Source organism: Carettochelys insculpta, unplaced genomic scaffold, assembly GCF_033958435.1.
Source record: "Carettochelys insculpta isolate YL-2023 unplaced genomic scaffold, ASM3395843v1 scaffold_0062, whole genome shotgun sequence".
Classification (NCBI taxonomy): Eukaryota; Metazoa; Chordata; order Testudines; family Carettochelyidae; genus Carettochelys; species Carettochelys insculpta.
This window is the reverse complement of record NW_027439099.1, coordinates 1-17,926: the sequence shown is the minus strand read 5'-3', so window position 1 is coordinate 17,926 and position 17,926 is coordinate 1. Positions and strand designations below refer to the sequence as shown.

Below are 17,926 nucleotides of genomic sequence, written 5' to 3'. Positions count from 1 at the left end.
CCAGCTGCTCAGTGCAGGGCGGGAAGATGGGGGGCTGTGATGGGGGCACTGGGAGGCTCAGCACCCGGTAAAACCAGCCGCTCAGTGCAGGGTGCAGAGACGGGGGGCTGCCCTTGGGGGGCTCAACAGCCGCTAAAACCAGCTGCTCAGCGCAGGGCGGGGAGACGGGGCTGTGATGGGGGCGCTGGGAGGCTCAATACCCAGTAAAACCAGCAGCTCAGTGCAGGGCGGGGAGACGGGGGGGCTGGGAGGCTCAATACCCGGTAAAACCAGCAGCTCAGTGCAGGGCGGGGAGACGGGGGGGCTGTGATGGGGGCGCTGGGAGGCTCAACACCCGGTAAAACCAGCCGCTCAGTGCAGGGTGGGGAGACGGGGGGGCTGCCATGGGGGGCACTGAGAGGCTCAACACCCGGTAAAACCAGCTGCTCAGCGCAGGGCGGGGAGACAGGGCTGTGATGGGGGGCACTGGGAGGCTCAATACCCGGTAAAACCAGCCACTCAGCGCAGGGCGGGGACCTGCCGTGGGGGGCACTGGGAGGCTCAATACCCGGTAAAACCAGCCACTCAGCGCAGGGCGGGGACCTGCCGTGGGGGGCACTGGGAGGCTCAATACCTGGTAAAACCAGCTGCTCAGTGCAGGCCGGGAAGATGGGGGGCTGTGATGGGGGCACTGGGAGGCTCAGTACCCGGTAAAACCAGCCACTCAGTGCAGGGTGCAGAGACGGGGGGCTGCCCTTGGGGGGCTCAACAGCCGCTAAAACCAGCTGCTCAGCGCAGGGCGGGGAGACGGGGGGCTGTGATGGGGGTGCTGGGAGGCTCAATACCCGGTAAAACCAGCCACTCAGCGCAGGGCGGGGAGACGGGGGGGCTGTGATGGGGGCGCTGGGAGGCTCAATACCCGGTAAAACCAGCTGCTCAGCGCAGGGCGGGGAGACGGGGGGGCTGTGATGGGGGCGCTGGGAGGCTCAATACCCGGTAAAACCAGCCGCTCAGCGCAGGGCGGGGAGACGGGGGGGCTGTGATGGGGGCGCTGGGAGGCTCAATACCCGGTAAAACCAGCCGCTCAGTGCAGGGCGGGGAGACGGGGGGGCTGTGATGGGGGCGCTGGGAGGCTCAATACCCGGTAAAACCAGCCGCTCAGCGCAGGGCGGGGAGACGGGGGGCTGTGATGGGGGCGCTGGGAGGCTCAATACCCGGTAAAACCAGCCGCTCAGTGCAGGGCGGGGAGACGGGGGGCTGCCCTGGGGGCGCTGGGAGGCTCAACACCCGGTAAAACCAGCCGCTCAGTGCAGGGCGGGGAGACGGGGCTGTGATGGGGGCGCTGGGAGGCTCAATACCCGGTAAAACCAGCCGCTCAGTGCAGGGCGGGGAGACGGGGCTGTGATGGGGGCGCTGGGAGGCTCACTACCCGGTAAAACCAGCCGCTCAGCGCAGGGCGGGGAGACGGGGGGCTGTGATGGGGGCGCTGGGAGGCTCAATACCCGGTAAAACCAGCCGCTCAGCGCAGGGCGGGGAGACGGGGCTGTGATGGGGGCGCTGGGAGGCTCAACACCCGGTAAAACCAGCCGCTCAGTGCAGGGCGGGGAGACGGGGGGCTGTGATGGGGGCGCTGGGAGGCTCAATACCCGGTAAAACCAGCCGCTCAGCGCAGGGCGGGGAGACGGGGGGCTGTGATGGGGGCGCTGGGAGGCTCAATACCGGGTAAAACCAGCCGCTCAGCGCAGGGCGGGGAGACGGGGGGCTGTGATGGGGGCGCTGGGAGGCTCAATACCGGGTAAAACCAGCCGCTCAGCGCAGGGCGGGGAGACGGGGGGCTGTGATGGGGGCGCTGGGAGGCTCAATACCCGGTAAAACCAGCCGCTCAGCGCAGGGCGGGGAGACGGGGGGGCTGCCACTCAGCGCAGGACTCAGAGACTCTAGTCAGGCAAATTCATCACAGCAGCCGCCTGCCCCCCCCCCCACCTCAACTCACCTGCGCTGCAGGAAGCTCCATGGGCAGGTGGGTGTCCGGCACCTACCAAGGCAGACAGGGAGTGAGGAGGGGCCTGGCTCCCCTCCCCCCCACCCCCCCCAGGGGGAGCAGGGTCAGATAAGGGGGGGTTATTTCATGTGACTCCAGCCTGGGGCCGGGAACTCCTGTCGAGGAACAAATCGTCACCCCCTGCTCCCCGCCCGGGGCGGCCCCACCCAGCCCAGCCCGGCCCCTTACCTGCCACGCCGGAGCCGGGCCCCAGCACTGGCCTCACCTGGGGGGGCCGGCGCAGGGCTCCTACTGGAGAACCGAGGGAGGGGGCTCCGCTAAGATGGGGCCACTGAAAGGAAAGAGCCGAGGGGGGAGGTCAGAGGTTCGAAGCGGGGGAGCCGGAGGAGCTCCGAGCACAGCAGCCTCCAAGGCGGCGAGGGGGCCCGGATAGCAGACGGGGCACAGGTGGCCCCCGCCCGCCGTCCCTCCCTGGTGCTGTAAATGGCCACGGCCGGGGGGCTGACCAGGAGGTCCCAGGACTTAGTGGGGCAGGTGCGGGGAGGAGGGCAGCCAGGGCCTCCCTCGCCGCAGGGGGAACCGCGCCCGGCACACGCCCGGGCTCACTGGCCGCGGGACTAGGGCGGGACGGAGCCCGGCCCGCCGGGGCTCCCCCCACCTCCCTCGGTGGTGCCGGGGCGGTCAGAGGGTCACGCGCTGGCCGGGCTGCAGGGGGGGTCGGGGGGCTACGGGGCGGGGTCCGGAAAGCGGGGGGCGGCCGCTCAGGGCGCTGCGAGGCTCGTCACAGTTCTCAGAGACTCTAGTCTGCAAACTCATCCTTGCAGCCGCCCCGCCGGGGAAGGGGGCGGCCGGACGGGGACTCGCCCAGCCGCCCCACGGCGGACATGGGGGGGGACGGGGACGGGCCCAGGACTTACCCAGCCGCCGCCGCAGGGGCCTCAGCGCCGCCTCCGCACGTGGCCGCCTGCAAGGAACACGGACCTTACCGCCGGGTGGGACCCAGGAGTCCGGCCCCCGCCCCGGCTGTGGGGCGGCCGCTCAGGGCGCTGCGAGGCTCATCACGGGGCTCAGAGACCTCTAGTCTGCAAACTCATCACGGCGGCAGCCCGGGGGTGCGGGGGGGGCTGCACTTTCTCAGAGAACCCAGGAGTCCGGCGGCTCCTGCCCACCCCCCCACCCCCCCGCTCCGGGAACCCAGGCGTCCCGGCCCCTGCCCCCGCTCCGGGAACCCAGGCGTCGGCCTGCCCCGCCCCCCCCCCCCCCGCTCCGGGGAACCCAGGCGTCCGGCCCCTGCCCCCCCCCCCCCCGCTCCGGGAACCCAGGCGTCCGGCCCCTGCCCTCCCCCCCCGCTCCGGGAACCCAGGCGTCCGGCCCCTGCCCCCCCCCCCCCCCCGCTCCGGGAACCCAGGCGTCCGGCCCCTGCCCCCCCCCTCCGCCCCGGGAACCCAGGCGTCCGGCCCCTGCCCCCACCCCGCTCCGGGAACCCAGGCGTCCGCCCCTGCCCCCCCCCCCCCGCTCCGGGAACCCAGGCGTCCGGCCCCTGCCCCCCCGGGAACCCAGGCGTCCGGCCCCTGCCCCCCCCCCCGCTCCGGGAACCCAGGGCGTCCCGGCCCCTGCCCCCACCCCGCTCCGGGAACCCAGGCGTCCGGCCCCTGCCCCCCCCCCCCCGCTCCGGGAACCCAGGCGTCCGGCCCCTGCCCCCCCGGGAACCCAGGCGTCCGGCCCCTGCCCCCCCCCCCCCCGCTCCGGGAACCCAGGCGTCCGGCTCCTGCCCCCGCCCCCCCCGGAACCCAGGCGTCCGGCCCCTGCCCCCCCCCCCACCCGCTCCGGGAACCCAGGCGTCCGGCCCCTGCCCCCCCCCCTCCGCCCCCGGGAACCCAGGCGTCCGGCCCCTGCCCCCCCCCCCTCCGCCCCGGGAACCCAGGCGTCCGGCCCCTGCCCCCCACCCCGCTCCGGGAACCCAGGCGTCCGGCCCCTGCCCCCCCCCCCCCGCTCCGGGAACCCAGGCGTCCGGCCCCTGCCCCCCCGGGAACCCAGGCGTCCGGGCCCCTGCCCCCCCCCCCCGCTCCGGGAACCCAGGCGTCCGGCTCCTGCCCCCGCCCCCCCGGAACCCAGGCGTCCGGCCCCTGCCCCCCCCCCACCCGCCCCGGGAACCCAGGCGTCCGGCGGCTCCTGCCCCCCCCCCCCGCCCCGGGAACCCAGGCGTCCGGCTCCTGCCCCCCCCCCCCTCCGCCCCGGGAACCCAGGCGTCCGGCGGCTCCTGCCCCCCCCCGGGAACCCAGGCGTCCGGGCCACCCTCGGCCCTTCCACGTGACATCAGAGCCCCCCGGGATCGGGCTCCCCCCGGGGGCTGCAGATCGGGAGTGCGCAGCATCGGGGGAGGGGACTCACCGCTCCACGCGCGCCGCCGGGAGGGACCCAGGCGTCCGGGTACCCAAATTACATGGCGGCGCCCGGCGCGAACAGAGACGCATGTGGCAGCGGCAGCTCCTTTTATAGGGGTCCTGTGGACTGGGCCTGCCCTGATCGGTGCCTGATCCGAGCGGCGTCCCCCCGCCCTGCGACGCGGCCGCAAACACAGGGCGGGAGGAGCGAGACGCCTGCTGGGTGGCAAGGGGGGGGCGGCGGGGCGCTGCGGCCACGACAGGCCTGGGGGGCAGCAGCCCGGGACGCCCACAACAAAGATGTCGGCAGGAGGGTTGACGTTGCAGCCAGGCCCCCTCTGCCCTAAGCCAACATGGACCTACGCGGGGAGGGGCGGTCCCATTATTGCGCACGCGTATTGAAGTGCGCGGGCGCCCATGCTTGCTAAGGGCACCTCTTCAAAATGAGACCGAAGTCATAGGGCACCGCCATCTTTAAGATGGGCCGCAGAGACCTCCCCCCGGGGTGGGGGTGTGGGGGGGGGGTCATTCCGCCATCTTTCTTTAGGGCCATATCTGTGGACGTCTATTGGGTGAAGCCAGCGAGGTGGCCATGTTGGATGTGGTCACAGGGGGCGCTTCTCTCCCTTATACCTAACGGCACAGCCTCACCCGCCTCCACCATTTTTGTTGTGGGCACAGAACCTGGCACAGAACCTCAGCGTCTCAGACTTGCCGCACATCTGTTGTTGTAGAAAAGTCTGGCCCAGCGCTGGGGAGAACCCAGGAATCCTGGCTCCCACCCACTGCCCTAACCACCAGCCCCCACTGCCCTCCCATAGCTGGGGAGAACCCAGGAGTCCTGGCTCCCACCCCCTGCCCTAACCACCAGCCCCCACTGCCCTCCCAGCGCTGGGGAGAACCCAGGAGTCCTGGCTCCCACCCCCTGCCCTAACCCACCAGCCCCCACTGCCCTCCCATAGCTGGGGAGAACCCAGGAGTCCTGGCTCCCACCCCCTGCCCTAACCACCAGCCCCCCACTGCCCTCCCAGCGCCGGGGAGAACCCAGGAGTCCTGGCTCCCAGCCCCTGCTCCGACCACCAGCCCCCACTGCCCTTCCAGCGCCGGGAGAACCCAGGAGTCCTGGCTCCCGGCCCCTGCTCTAACCACCAGCCCCCACTGCCCTCCCAGCGCCGGGAGAACCCAGGAGTCCTGGCTCCCGGCCCCTGCTCTAACCACCAGCCCCCACTGCCCTCCCAGCGCCGGGAGAACCCAGGAGTCCTGGCTCCCGCCCCCTGCTCTAACCACCAGGCCCCACTGCCCTCCCAGCGCCGGGAGAGCCCAGGAGCCCTGGCTCCCTCTAACCCCCTCCCCCCTCCCAGCGCGGGGGAGAGAACCCAGGCGTCCGGGCCGCAGCCCCGCCCCGCCGAGGCCCCTCCCCGCCGGGCGGTCCCAGCCTCCGATCCCGTCTTTCCTGAAAGCCGACCCAAGCTGCGGGATTTTTCCCGTCTCGGGCCGTGCCACGCTCCCGGCTCTCCGCACGCAGGGGTGCCCGCACCCAGCCCCCCGCGGGCCGCACGGAGCAGCCGCCTCCCCGGGGAGCGCAGCCAGCAGCAGAGCTGGACGGGGTGAGCGTTTGGGGGGCAGAGCTTTTGGGGGGCCACAGTGTGGCGGGGGGCGCGTGCGAAAGAACACGGGGGGGGACTGGGTGGTTTGCTGTTGGGGTTCCCTGGGCTGTTTTGGGGTGCGCTGGCGGCATGGGGGACCCCCGCGAGCTCCTCTCCGCGGGCGGAATGGACGAGCTGGCGTTTTCAGGGTGCGCTGCACTTTTTGGGGTACCCTCCCTGGCCCTCTGGGGGCACTCACCTGGCCCAGGTTTCGGGGAGTGGTGCCCGGTGGCAGCGGGGCAGGAGAAGGGGCCAGGCTTGGGGACCCCCTGAAAGAGAGTTGGCCATTTCAGGGGACTGAACTGGGGACCTGTTACACAGGGTGCCCCAGGCTGGCGAGGCTCCCTGGATTTTGGGGTGTAGGTGCAGAGGGGGTGACGCCTGGAGGTCCTGAGCCCAGAAATCCAAAGTGCAGAAGGATTTTACAGTTCACAGACAGGGCAATAATCTCAGGGCGCCCCCCCCGCTGCGAGCTGCTCTGGGACACTGGCTGTTCCCAGGGGTCAGTGTTCGGGGGCTCCCATCCCAGCTGGGAGGAGAGGGGAGCTATCACAAAGGGGATGTCTTCGTCTTCCTGACAAGTGTTTGTCTGTTTCAGGGAGACGTAGATCTTGGGGTGTCCTGGCCCCGGGGGCGTGAGACGGGACCACTCCACTGCGGCATCTGTGGCGGGATCTGGAGCTCGGGGGGGGGTCCTGGCCCCTGGAACCCGAGGACGGAAAGTGGCGAAGATCGGGGTTAACCCAGGGCTTGGCGTTTTGCCCCGCCGGCTGGATTGTGTCTGGGGGAGCAGCGTTTTGGTGTGACTGAGCCAGGGGAGCGACATTCACACGGAGCCCTGTTTGTGGGGTGACCCCAAACTCACACCAGAGAAGCCGGTGGGGCTGAAATCAGCCCGGATTTGTGTGGGGCAGTGGAAGGGATGTGTCGGGGGTTCAGCTCGTGCTGCTGCCGGGGGACGCCCCGAGCTGTGACACCGCACGTCGGGATTGGCTGAGGGGCTCCGCCTGCGGGGGCCAGGACCCCCTGCCCAGCACCCACGAGCGAGGAAGTGACACTCGCGGAGATTTCGACCTCGGGGGACCAGCAGCCGGCGACGGGACGGACAATACCATGGGGGGCAGTTCCTGGCCATCTCGGGGGGAGGGATCCCTGAGAGCGCCAATCGAGGCGGCTGGCTCTGGGGCGCAGCGTTGGAGGGGCGGCGGGGAGAGCAGCTGGGAGCCGGCTGGTCGTGCCCAGGTCTGAGCCCATCTCCCTGCAGCCCCACTACCTCCCGGCGCAGATTGGCTCTGGGCTCAGCGCTTGCCTTTCCCACCATGACCCTGAACAGAGCCCGGGGCCTGGCTGTCCCAGCTGCGCTGGCGGAGACGCGAGGCCGGCCCGGCGGGCGAGCCGCTGGCGAACCCCCCCGAGGCCCCATCGTGGTGGGGCGCCCAGCGCCTGCTGGCCCTGCTGGAACGGGGGTGGGGGGGAGCCGGGCGCAGGGCTGATCCCCAGCCTGTGGCGGGTCCCCGGGGGAGGGGCCGGCCCAGGAGCCCCCCGGCCGACGTCCCGGAGCACTTTGAGATCTGCTTTCAACTTGGCCCGGCACCTCTTCGACCTGTGCGCGGTGGCGCTGCTGTGCGCCTGCACGCCGGCCTTCCGCCTGCTGCTGGACGTGGCGGGGGCTGCGGGGGCCCCTCAAGGTCTGGCTGCACGGCCTGGCCACCTTCCTGGTGGCCGCCTACGGCCTGCACCTGGCCCTCTGGCTGGTGCACGAGTACCTGCTGCAGTTCGCCTGCCTGTACGGCGCCCTGCAGGGCCTGGTGCTGTGCGTCAGCCTGCGGGCCGCCGAGGAGGAGGCTGCGGCCGCGGCCGTGGCCGGGAGCGGGGACAGCCCAGGGGGCACGGACCCCGGCGGCGGGGGCGGAGCCAGAGCGGACGGCATGACCGCCTCGCTCCCGCCCACGTGCACAGGTACAAGCTTCACCCCACCTGTCTGTGCACAGACCAGACTCCGCCCCCTGGCACGTGGGGGGCGGGCGCAGAACCACTAGGGGGAAGGAACCAATCGGCAGGGCGGTGGTGGGGAAGCAGCATTGGGTCGGAGGGGTAGTTGGGGGGGTCAAGAGGCCAGGGAGGGGTGCAGTGGAGCGGGCGGTACGGGCAGCAGAAATGTGGGGGGATGTGGGGTGTCAGGGAGCACTGGGGGTGTCACCATAGCAATAACCCCCTTCCTTGGGACCCCCGGGGCATCAGTCTGACAGCGGAGGGGGAGGTCTAGAGCCCCCCCCCCCGCCCCGAGCTGGGGCCATCTCAGCAGGTTCCCGCTCTAGAAATGCGACTCAGGTGGGGAATGACCTGGCACCCGGAGACCACCCTGATCTAGAACAGCCCAGGTGCGATGCCCCAGCCGTGATCCGAACTGCGGGACAGGCCATGGCACCATTGAGGCTCTGCTGGCGTGATCTAGAACCGCTCCGGAAGGCAGCTCGGCGATGGGCTGCGATGGGCCTCCACCAGGCGCCTGGGCCCCCTCCTTTCCCAAAGCTGCTCCAGAAGAAGCCCTCATGGGAATCTAGAGCAACCCCACGCGCCCTCTTTGCTGGGCGCCAGAGCCAGCCGGGTGTCGGCTGCACGAGTGAGAATGGACCCGCTGGGCTCTAGAAGCCCCTCAGGCTCTCCCTCTCTGCTGCGTACGCCGCTCCAGAAATCCCCGGCGGCCCAGGACACGCTCTGGAGGGCACAATCCAGAACCACCTCAAGCCCCCCTCCAGCATGCCACCACCTGGAACGCGTCCGATTGAGAACAGCGTTGTAAGGGGAAGTGAGCTGTACGGCTTGCACCGAATCTGCCCAGGTTGTCTGTCCAAGCTCGGCCTCGGGTGTCCGTCAGTCCCGGGGGGGCGAGCAGCACGTGGGGGGTCCCGGAGGGGTTCTGTGGGCAGGGGAGCTGGGCCGGGCCTGGCTGAGCCAGGGGAGTCTGTGAACGCGGGTCAGAGGCCCAGGCCAGGTGGGGCCCAGTGCCAGAACCCATTTTACTGAAATAAAAGGGAAGCATTGAGATGCCCCGAGCAGCCGCCTGCAGTGGTTTTCCTGCCAGGGCCTGGGGGGTCCGGCCGAGCCCCCCACAGCGCATCAGGCCCTGTGCAGCGTGGTGGCCGGCTCTGCCCCAGGGAGACCAGAGCATCCCACAGGTACAGGGGGACGAGGTTTCCTTTCAGGATGGATCTGCCCCTCACTCCCGTCCCACAGCCCCTGGCCCCCCCAGCCCTGCCAGTGCCCCTCACTCCTGCCCCACAGCCCCTGGCCCCCCAGCCCTGGTGGAGCCCCTCAGCCAGGCACTGGGGCACGCAGTGGTGCATGCAGGCTCAGGATTTATTTGCAGGCTCTGCGCTAACGCGCTTTGTTCCCTCAGGCGAAGGATCAGCCAGTCCTGGGGGGCGGCGCCCAGGGACACGCTCCGGCAGCTGGGGGCTGGCAGAGGGGAGGAAGGAAAGAGACAAAGAGAGCTGAGATGGAAAAGCGGCTGAGCCTGTCGCCTCGGCCCTGGAGCCCCCGGTGCTGGGGCAACCCCGAGTGGGTCTGCCCCCCGACAGTGGGGCTGAGGCCAGGCGCTGGAGCCAGGGCAGGGGTGCGGGTGCCTGGGCCGGGTGGGGAGGGGAGATCTCACCTGGCAGCAGGTCGCTCAGGAGCCTTGGAGCTGGCAAGTCTCTGGGGGGGACAAGGAGAGGAGAGATTTCGGGGGGGTTGTGCCTCAGTGACCCCCAGTGTCCTGCTCACCCTGGCCTCTTCCTGGCCCCCAGATCCACCTGTCTCCCCAACACCTGCCTGAGCCCCCAATCCCTCCTCCACACTGTTATCTGCCTGCCCCCCACAAAGTCGGGGTTACCTTGGCGGCGAGGGACCAGCAGCAATTCCTCCATGTCCAGGCAGTAGGCTCGGTCCTTGAAATCCTCTATGCACCCCTCTGCTGGGTTGGGGGTGCGGGCTGCGGGGGGGAGAGGACACCTCAGAGCCGGGGGAGAACCCCGATCCCCCTGCTCTAACCACTGCACCCCACTGCCCCCCAGTGCTGGGGAAGACCCCCAATACCCCTGCTGTAACCACTGCACCCCAGTGCTTGGGGAGAACCCCAATCCCCTGCTCTACCCACTGCACCCCACCGCCCTCAAAGTGCAGGGGCGAACCCTAATCCCACTGCCCTCCCAGTGCTGGGAAAGAGCCCCAAATCCCCTGCTCTCACCACTGCACCCCACTGCCCTCCCAGTGCCGGGGGGGAACCCCAGCGTCCGGGACCCACTCACAGTACAGCAGGAGTCTTTGATAGTCTCTGTCGCTTTCCTGGACAATGATGGCATCTGGGCACTGGCTGGAGAACAGCTTAGTTCTCATCCCTGGCCGGCCTGCGATGGGAGAGAGAGCGCTGGGGGCTGCGGGGCGGGAGCGAGGGGGCACCGGCAGGGCTGGGGGGGCCAATGCGGGGGAATAACTTACCTTCTGTGGCCAGGTGCGTGTTCCCCTCGTGAAGCAGGTAAACCCATGACCTGTCCAGGCAGCCCCCGGATTTCCTGGGTGAGGGAGGGAGATTTGGGGGTTGACCTGGGGGGGTGGGGGCAGTGGGGGCGGCTGGGCCCTGGACAAATGGCGGGGAGGGACCTGGCTCTGTCTGACCAGCCCAGCACCCCCTGCATGTGCCCCACACCCCATGTCCAGCACCCCCAGCTGCCCAGCATTGGGTGGGGCCCAATGTGGGGGGGCTCTGCCTGGTGGGGGGCCCCCTCGGGGAGCACGGTCCTTTGGATCTCCCCCCAGGGTGGGCCAGCGCCAGGCTGGGCCCTACTCACAGGCGCAGGGCGGCGCGGGAGGGGCAGTCGCTGGGGCGGGGGGGCCCTGCCCATGTGGGAAGACGGCGCTGTCGGTGCTGGCGAAGGTCTGCAGGGGCGCCGGGGGGTGCCCAGCGGCAGCTGCGATGAAGTGCCAGGTGCCCAGGTACTGTCGGGGGAACTGCGGGGGGTGAGGGTGCTGGAGAGACCCCCCCCCACTGTCCCCGGGGAACCCCATCTATGGGGCCGCCTCTCCCAGCCCATCCCCCGCCTGGGGCTCCCCGGTTCTGGCTACCTGGCGGCGGTCCAGCCCGCTGAGCAGCAGGGGCTCTGGGGGGGCGCATGGGCTCAGGGGCGCCGATCAGGGCCCCGTACAGGTAGAGCAGGTAGGACCAGGTGCGCTGGAGCATGGCTGCCGGGGGCAGGCTCTGGGTGGCCAGTCCCTGGGGCCTCCGGCCAGCTCACCTCTGCCCTCTGCCCCTCCCTCGTTAATCGGTAACTCGCCCAGGGACAGAGTCCAGCGCTTGGGGGGGGGGGGCCCTGAGCTGGGACCCCTGCAGTAAACAGGGCAGAGGGGGAGGGGCCTTCAGGAGACCCTACAATAACGGTTTTGTGTGGGGGAGCTGGCGGGAAACCTGGCAGCTCAGGTGAGAACCTCCAATGATAAACTGGCGGCAGTGTCTGCGAATAAACGCGGTCGTGATCAGTGTTTTTGGTAGGGCCCTACAGTAACGTGCAACATGCCTGGGACCGCTGGCATTCTGGGGAGACCTTACAATAACACAATGCGGGGTTAGCTATGCTCATGGTTTTTGTAGGCCCTACAATAACATAAACACGTGTGGGACCCCTCATGTTGCGAGGAAACCTTACAGTAACGCAAACAGGGGCGCAAGTTCCCAGGGCTTTTGGGCGACCCTACAATAACGGACTAACATTCCCTGTACAAACTCCCTGCCCATAACAAAGATGGCGGCGCGGGGGGTGGTGGTGGTGGGAAATCAGCCTATCAAGAGACCTTAAAACATGGCTGCCAAAATGGAGGACAATTTGCCCAACACAAATATGGCGTGAAGGTAGCTATAGTAACCGGCGGGTGCCCATAATAAAAATGGCCGCGCTTTGGCTTCGAATTCCAAGATGGTTGCCGCACCGAAAGGACTAGCCCCGAAGAAAGATGGTAGAAAAAGCTGTAGTGCGCAGGTGCGGCAGAGCGAGGCCCCGCCGTGGGCAGGCATGGTAGCCCCGGAGGAGCTCTGAACAAAATTTTCAAGCTCTTAGACCTCCCGGTGGTCCGGCCATCGCAGACCTAATGGTCCCGGGTCTAAACGCCGGGGAGAGGTGAAGGAAAGAGGGGGCGGGAGAGAGCGAGCCGGTGGACGTGATCGGACATGGAGTCAGGCACCAGTCGGACAGCCGGAGGCTCGCGAGCAGGGGAGAAGGACCCGGCGTACGACGGTGGCGGGGGAGGGAGGGTCCAGCGCATGCGCAGTCGAGAAAAGCGGCGAGGGGGGGAGCCGGCCGGAGCAGGAGCCGCTCCGAGGAGACGCCGGGTCCTGCGGCCGCTCCACCCCGCCCCGCCCGGGCCACCGGCAGCGTCTCCCGACGGGGCACCGGAAGCGGCTTGCGAGTATCGGAAGTAGGCTTCTTGCGACTTGGGCTTTTGACCGGAAGTGGGCCGCCGGACGGGAAGTGACGTGGCCCTGACGGAAGTGGGAGCTTGAGGAGTTGGGGTGCAATAATGGGGGGGGGCTGTAGTAATAAGGTGGGATGAGGAGGGAGGGAGGGAGCAGGTGTAACAATGGGGATGGGGAGAGGGGAGGGGGGCGGGTGTAACAATGGGGGGGAGGAAGAGGGGCGGGTGTAACAATAGGGATGGGGGGAGGAAGGAAGGGGGCGGGTGTAACAATGGGGATGGGGGGGAGGGGCAGGTGTAATAATGGGGATGGGGGAGGAAGAGGGGAGCGGGTGTAATAATGGATGGGGGGGATGGAGGGAGGAGGGGGGCGGGTGTAACAATGGGGATGGGGGGAGGAAGGAGGGGGGCGGGTGTAACAATGGGGATGGGGGAGGAAGAGGGGAGCGGGTGTAATAATGGGGATGGGGGGAGGAAGGAGGGGGCGGGTGTAACAATGGGGATGGGGGAGGAAGAGGGGAGCGGGTGTAACAATGGGGATGGTGGGGAGGAAGAGGGGAGCGGGTGTAATAATGGGGATGGGGGAGGAAGAGGGGAGCGGGTGTAATAATGGGGATGGGGGAGGAAGAGGGGAGCGGGTTGTACAATGGGGATGGGGGGAGGAAGAGGAGGGGGCGGGTGTAACAATGGGGATGGGGGGAGGAAGGAGGGGGCGGGTGTAACAATGGGGATGGGGGGAGGAAGAGGGGAGCGGGTTGTAACAATGGGGATGGGGGAGGAAGAGGGGAGCGGGTTGTAACAATGGGGATGGGGGAGGAAGGAGGGGGCGGAGTGTAACAATGGGATGGGGGGAGGAAGGAGGGGGCGGGTGTAACAATGGGATGGGGGGAGGAAGAGGGGAGCGGGTTGTAACAATGGGGATGGGGGGAGGAAGGAGGGGGCGGGTGTAACAATGGGGATGGGGGGAGGGGGCAGGTGTAAGGTTCGTGGGAAGAGGCGGCCAGCACCTTGGGGCCACCCATGGGCCGCTGACCCGGGGCGAAGAGGGATCTGCCTGTGACTGAATCTCTCACGACAGGAGCCAGGTGCCAGAGCTGCCCCAGCACCATGGCAGAGGCGGAGAACCTCGATGTGATGGTGAAGACCCATCGACTCCCAGACCCGGAGCTTCACTGTGGAGGCGGAGGTGGGGAGCCGGTGGGGGACGCTGGCTGGGGTGTTTCCTGTGGGGTATGGGCCCAGCGTGGCCGGGTACTAAGAAACAGTCTGCCTTGGCTGTTGAGCAGCTCTTTCCGCTTTGCCCCAGAGGCAGCTGCATCCCAGGCTTTGGTGAGGGGTCTGTGAATCACTAGCCCTTGCACCAAACCCACCCTCAACGTCCATGCTGGGCAAGGGAGGGGCCCCCAGTGATCAGATCTCCCATCCCGGAACGGCTGCATCTCACTATGCAGGGTGGTGCCCTGGTGTGGGGCTGGCACTGAAGGGCCTGGGCGCTGGTTTGATCCTGGCAGGTTACGGTGAAGGAGTTCAAGGAGCACATTGCAGCTCGGTAAATATTCCTGCGGAGAAGCAGCGGCTGATCTACCAGGGGCGAGTCTTGCAGGATGACAAAAAGCTTAAGGAATATAGTGAGTGTGGGGACTTCGCGTTGGGGACCAAGGGGTGCTGGCAGATCTGGGAGGCAGAGGCTTCATGTTGGGAGTGAGGGGGCGCCGGCAGGGCTGGGGGGTAGGGGCTGCGGGTCAGGAGTGAGGGGCGCCGGCAGGGCTGGGGGGGTAGGGGCTGTGGGTCAGGATGTGTGAGGGGTGCTGGCAGGTCTTGGGGGGGGGGGGGCAGGAGTGAGGGGCGCCGGCAGCGCTGGGGGGGTAGGGTCTGCGGGTGAGGAGTGAGGGGGCGCCGGGCAGGGCTGGGGGGGCAGGAGTGAGGGGTGCTGGCAGGGCTGGGGGGTTAGGGGCTGTGCGTGAGGAGTGAGGGGGCGCCGCCAGGGCTTCATGTCAGGAATTAGGTGCTGCAGGGACAGGTGGATCTCGGAGGCTTGAGGTTCTGGTTTCACCCTTTCTGTCTCTTCGGTCAGATGTTGGGGGCAAGGTGATCACTTGGTGGAACGTGCCCCACCCCAAGCACAGTCTCCCTCAGGGGGTCCCTCTGGATCTAGCTCAGCCTCAGCCTCTCACAATGGCATCGGGGGCCGGGAGGCGGTGCCCACCGTCCACGACCGAAACGCCAACAGCTACGTCATGGTGGGGACCTTCAACCTGCCGGTCAGCCTCATGGAGCCGCAGCCGCCCTCCCAGGTGAGTTCCCGCCAGAGGAGGCCCGGCACCTCGGCTGAGGGCCTCTCCCCTGGCAGCCAGCGCTGGCCCCCGTGTCTCACTGCACCGCTCTAGGGGGGTTCCTGCAGGCTCGCTCTCTTCTGGCAGTTTGTTCTCTGCCTGGTTCAGTGCTGGGTGCGAGATCAGTCTTGGCTTTTGTCCCTGGCTCCAGGAGGGGAGCGAAGGCTCGTGATTATAGCAGAGCTGGGGATGGACTGGGAGCCAGGACTCCTGGGTTCTCTCCTGGCTGGGGGAGGGCACGAGGGCTCTAGTGAGTGGTGACGCAGCTGCAAATCTCTCTCCACCTCCCCCTTTCTTTGCTCTTATTTATTTTTCTCTTTCCTGTTTCTTTTCCTTTCCTGCTGTCTCCTTCCGGTTCCCCCTCTCTCTCCGTCCATCGCTCCCGTCCCCTCCCTTCTCCCCCTAAGATGGATGGATCTTCTGTGGATGTTCATATTAATATGGAGCAGGCGCCTGTTCAGGTACTGCGGGCAGGTGGGCATGGCAGGCCATGGGCTTTGGGGTCAGAACTCAGCCGGGAAGCTGGGGCTGAAGAAGGCAGGAAAGAGCTCAGGGGGTTAATCCTAGCATGACCGTGCTGGCTAGTTCATGGGTCTTGTGGAGAGTGTGTGTGTGAGGGAGATTGCTGGGCAGGCCAGGCCCATGGGTCTCATCCAGGAGATAGGGATTCTGGGCTGGTGTGGGGGGTGGTGGGTCTCAAGCTGGATGGGCCCGGGGGTCTGGACCAGGGTTCTGGGCTGGATGGGCCCATGGGCTCTAATCTGGGGTCAGTGGGCCCCAGTGTGGTTAGGCCTGAGGGGCATTGGGCTGCAGCCTGGCTGGACGCCCAGTTCTGGTCCGGACTTCCTGGCCTGGCTGGGCCCAGGGGTACCCTGGTGCAGGGTTAGTGCTAGGCTGTGTCCAGTGAGTGCTGACCCCGGCTGCTGTGCTTGTTGTTCCAGAGTGAGCCCCGTGTCCGGTTGGTGATGGCCCAGCACATGCTCCGAGACATGCAAGGCATCCTGGGGCCGGCTGGAGGTGAGTGCTGTGGCTGTAGGGTGGTGGGGGGAACCGGGAGTCCCAGGCTCTGACCCCCTGTTTCTCTGCAGGGTCGTACCAATGGGCAGCCTCAGCCCCCAGCAGAGAATGCCCCCCCGGCCCCTGACGAGCCGCTGCCCTCCACCAGCCCCGGCCAGCGGGAGCCCATGGAGGCGGCTGATTCGGAGTCCCCAGCTGCCCCCGGCGAGGAGACGCCCCAGCCTGGGCAGAGCTGCCCCCCCGCCGCCGAAGGGGCCCCCAAGTAAGGACGGGGCTAGTGGGTGAGGGGGGGCTCGGCGCCCCGGTGCCCACTGAGCCGCCTGTTCCTGGTCTCCCTGCAGCCACCCGGCGCCAGCCGAGTATGCGGAGGTGCTGCTGGAACTGCGCAGGACGGAGGAGCAGCTGCAGCCCTTCCTGCAGCGGTACCAGGACATCCTGGCCACGGCCGGCACCACGACTACAACAACAACGTGAGAGCAGCTCACCCCCCCGCCCCCAACAGTGGGAATGGGACAGGCCGCCCCACCCCCCATGCCAGGGAGAAGGGGGTGTTCTGACTGCCCTGCCATTCCCGCCCCCCCCCTCCCCAAAATGGAACGTTCCGAGTACTCCCCCATCCTGCCACAGCGGTACGGTCTAAATCTTCTCCCGTCTGGATGGTACGTTCCGAACAACCGCCCCAGCGGGGGGAGAGTGGGTGTTGGGCAAATCTCCACCCCAGTCAGAACAGGAGGTTGTTAATGCCCCCCGTCCTGTGAGGGTAAGGTGGTCCAGTCCACCCACCCCCACGGATTGGATGTTCTTGAACGTACTGCTGGATCTTGAGAAGTGGGGTGTGGTCGTATTTTTTCCCCCTCCCGCAAGAATGGGGAGCATTCCAAGCAGCCCCCCCTTCTGGGTGAGAATGGGATAAGCCAGATTCCCCCCCCCCCCGCCCCACCACCCAGTGGCGCAGTCCAAAGCTCCCCTGCCCCAGGGTCGGTTCTAATCTTTGGGCCGGTCCAGGTTCCTGCAGCGGGGTGTTCCAGTGGGGGGCACTGGAGCAGCCCACGTGTGGGAGTAGGGGGGTGAGAGTGCTGCGGGTCAGACCATGGAAGGGCGCAGGGATTGTGTTGGTTCTCCGGTGGGGAGGGTGGAGTTTAGGGCCCCACCTGAGCTGGCTTGTGCCATGGATGGCTGGGGGGGGATCTGGGCCATACCACGGATGGGGCGGGGAGAGTCGGGCTGTACCACAGCTCCGGAGAAGGGGCACTGGGAGCTGACCCTGCTCCCTGCGTTGGCAGACGGCGGGCCGGGAGGAGGACCAGCGCATCATCAACCTGGTGGGGGAGTTCTTGCGGCTGCTGGGCAACACCTTCGTGGCGCTGTCCGACCTGCGCTGCAACCTGTCCAGTAGTGCCCCCCGCCACCTCCACGTGGTCCGGCCCATGTCCCACTACGACGCCCCCCCATGGTGCTGCAGCAGGCGGCCATTCCCATCCAGGTGAGTGGGGCCGGGGCCGGGCCGGGGGCAGCTCCAGGGAGCGAAGGGCAGCTGGTGCGGGGGGGGCGGGGAAGGTTATCGGGTCTGGGGCGGGGGCGGGGGCAGCTCCAGGGAGCGGGGGACGGCTGTGGGGCGGGGGGGGTGTTATCAGGGCTGGGGTCTAACTTGTCGTCTGCCCCCAGATCAACGTGGGCACCACCGTGACCATGACGGGAAACGGTGCCCGCCCCTCCCAGCCGGCTTCCGAGGGCCCTGCCACCACCCAGCCGGCCGCCCCGCCCCCCTCGGGAGCTGCCAGCCCCGGGGAGGCAGGCCGGGGCCCGGAGAGCCAGCCGGCCCCCCACGCAGGCGCCAGGCGCGCAGGACCGGCCACCCCCGCGTCATCCGCATCTCCCACCAGACCGTCGAGCCCCTGGTGATGATGCACATGAACGTACAGGGTGAGCGCAGAGAGACTGCTGGGGGGTCCAGGCCCTGCGGGGGGGGCAGGGCCTGTCCACTCGGGGCGGGGAACGTCTCCGGTAGGGGCACTGGCTCCCCCTGGCCCGGGGCAGGGAATGGGGCAGGGCCTGTCCACTCGGGCGGGGAACGTCTCCGGTAGGGCGCTGGCTCCCCCCTGGCCCGGGGCAGGGCCTGTC

The 17,926-nt window shown here is 68.3% G+C and overlaps 1 long non-coding RNA gene and 2 pseudogenes across 1 annotated transcript; 1 reads left to right on the top strand and 2 right to left on the bottom strand.

The window, feature by feature from the left end:
- Positions 1-1,780: 1,780 nt before the first annotated feature.
- On the bottom strand, positions 1,781-4,435 carry LOC142006433 (uncharacterized). Its single transcript, XR_012643509.1, has 4 exons — positions 4,373-4,435; positions 2,899-2,945; positions 2,210-2,312; positions 1,781-2,014 (listed from the first exon to the last, which is right to left on the bottom strand). It is a non-coding gene; the product is annotated as an uncharacterized LOC142006433 (long non-coding RNA).
- Positions 4,436-9,669: 5,234 nt separating this feature from the next.
- Positions 9,670-11,229, bottom strand: LOC142006434 (apolipoprotein M-like; annotated as a pseudogene).
- A 767-nt stretch (positions 11,230-11,996) lies between these two features.
- LOC142006432 (large proline-rich protein BAG6-like) lies at positions 11,997-17,809 on the top strand (annotated as a pseudogene).
- Positions 17,810-17,926: the final 117 nt, after the last annotated feature.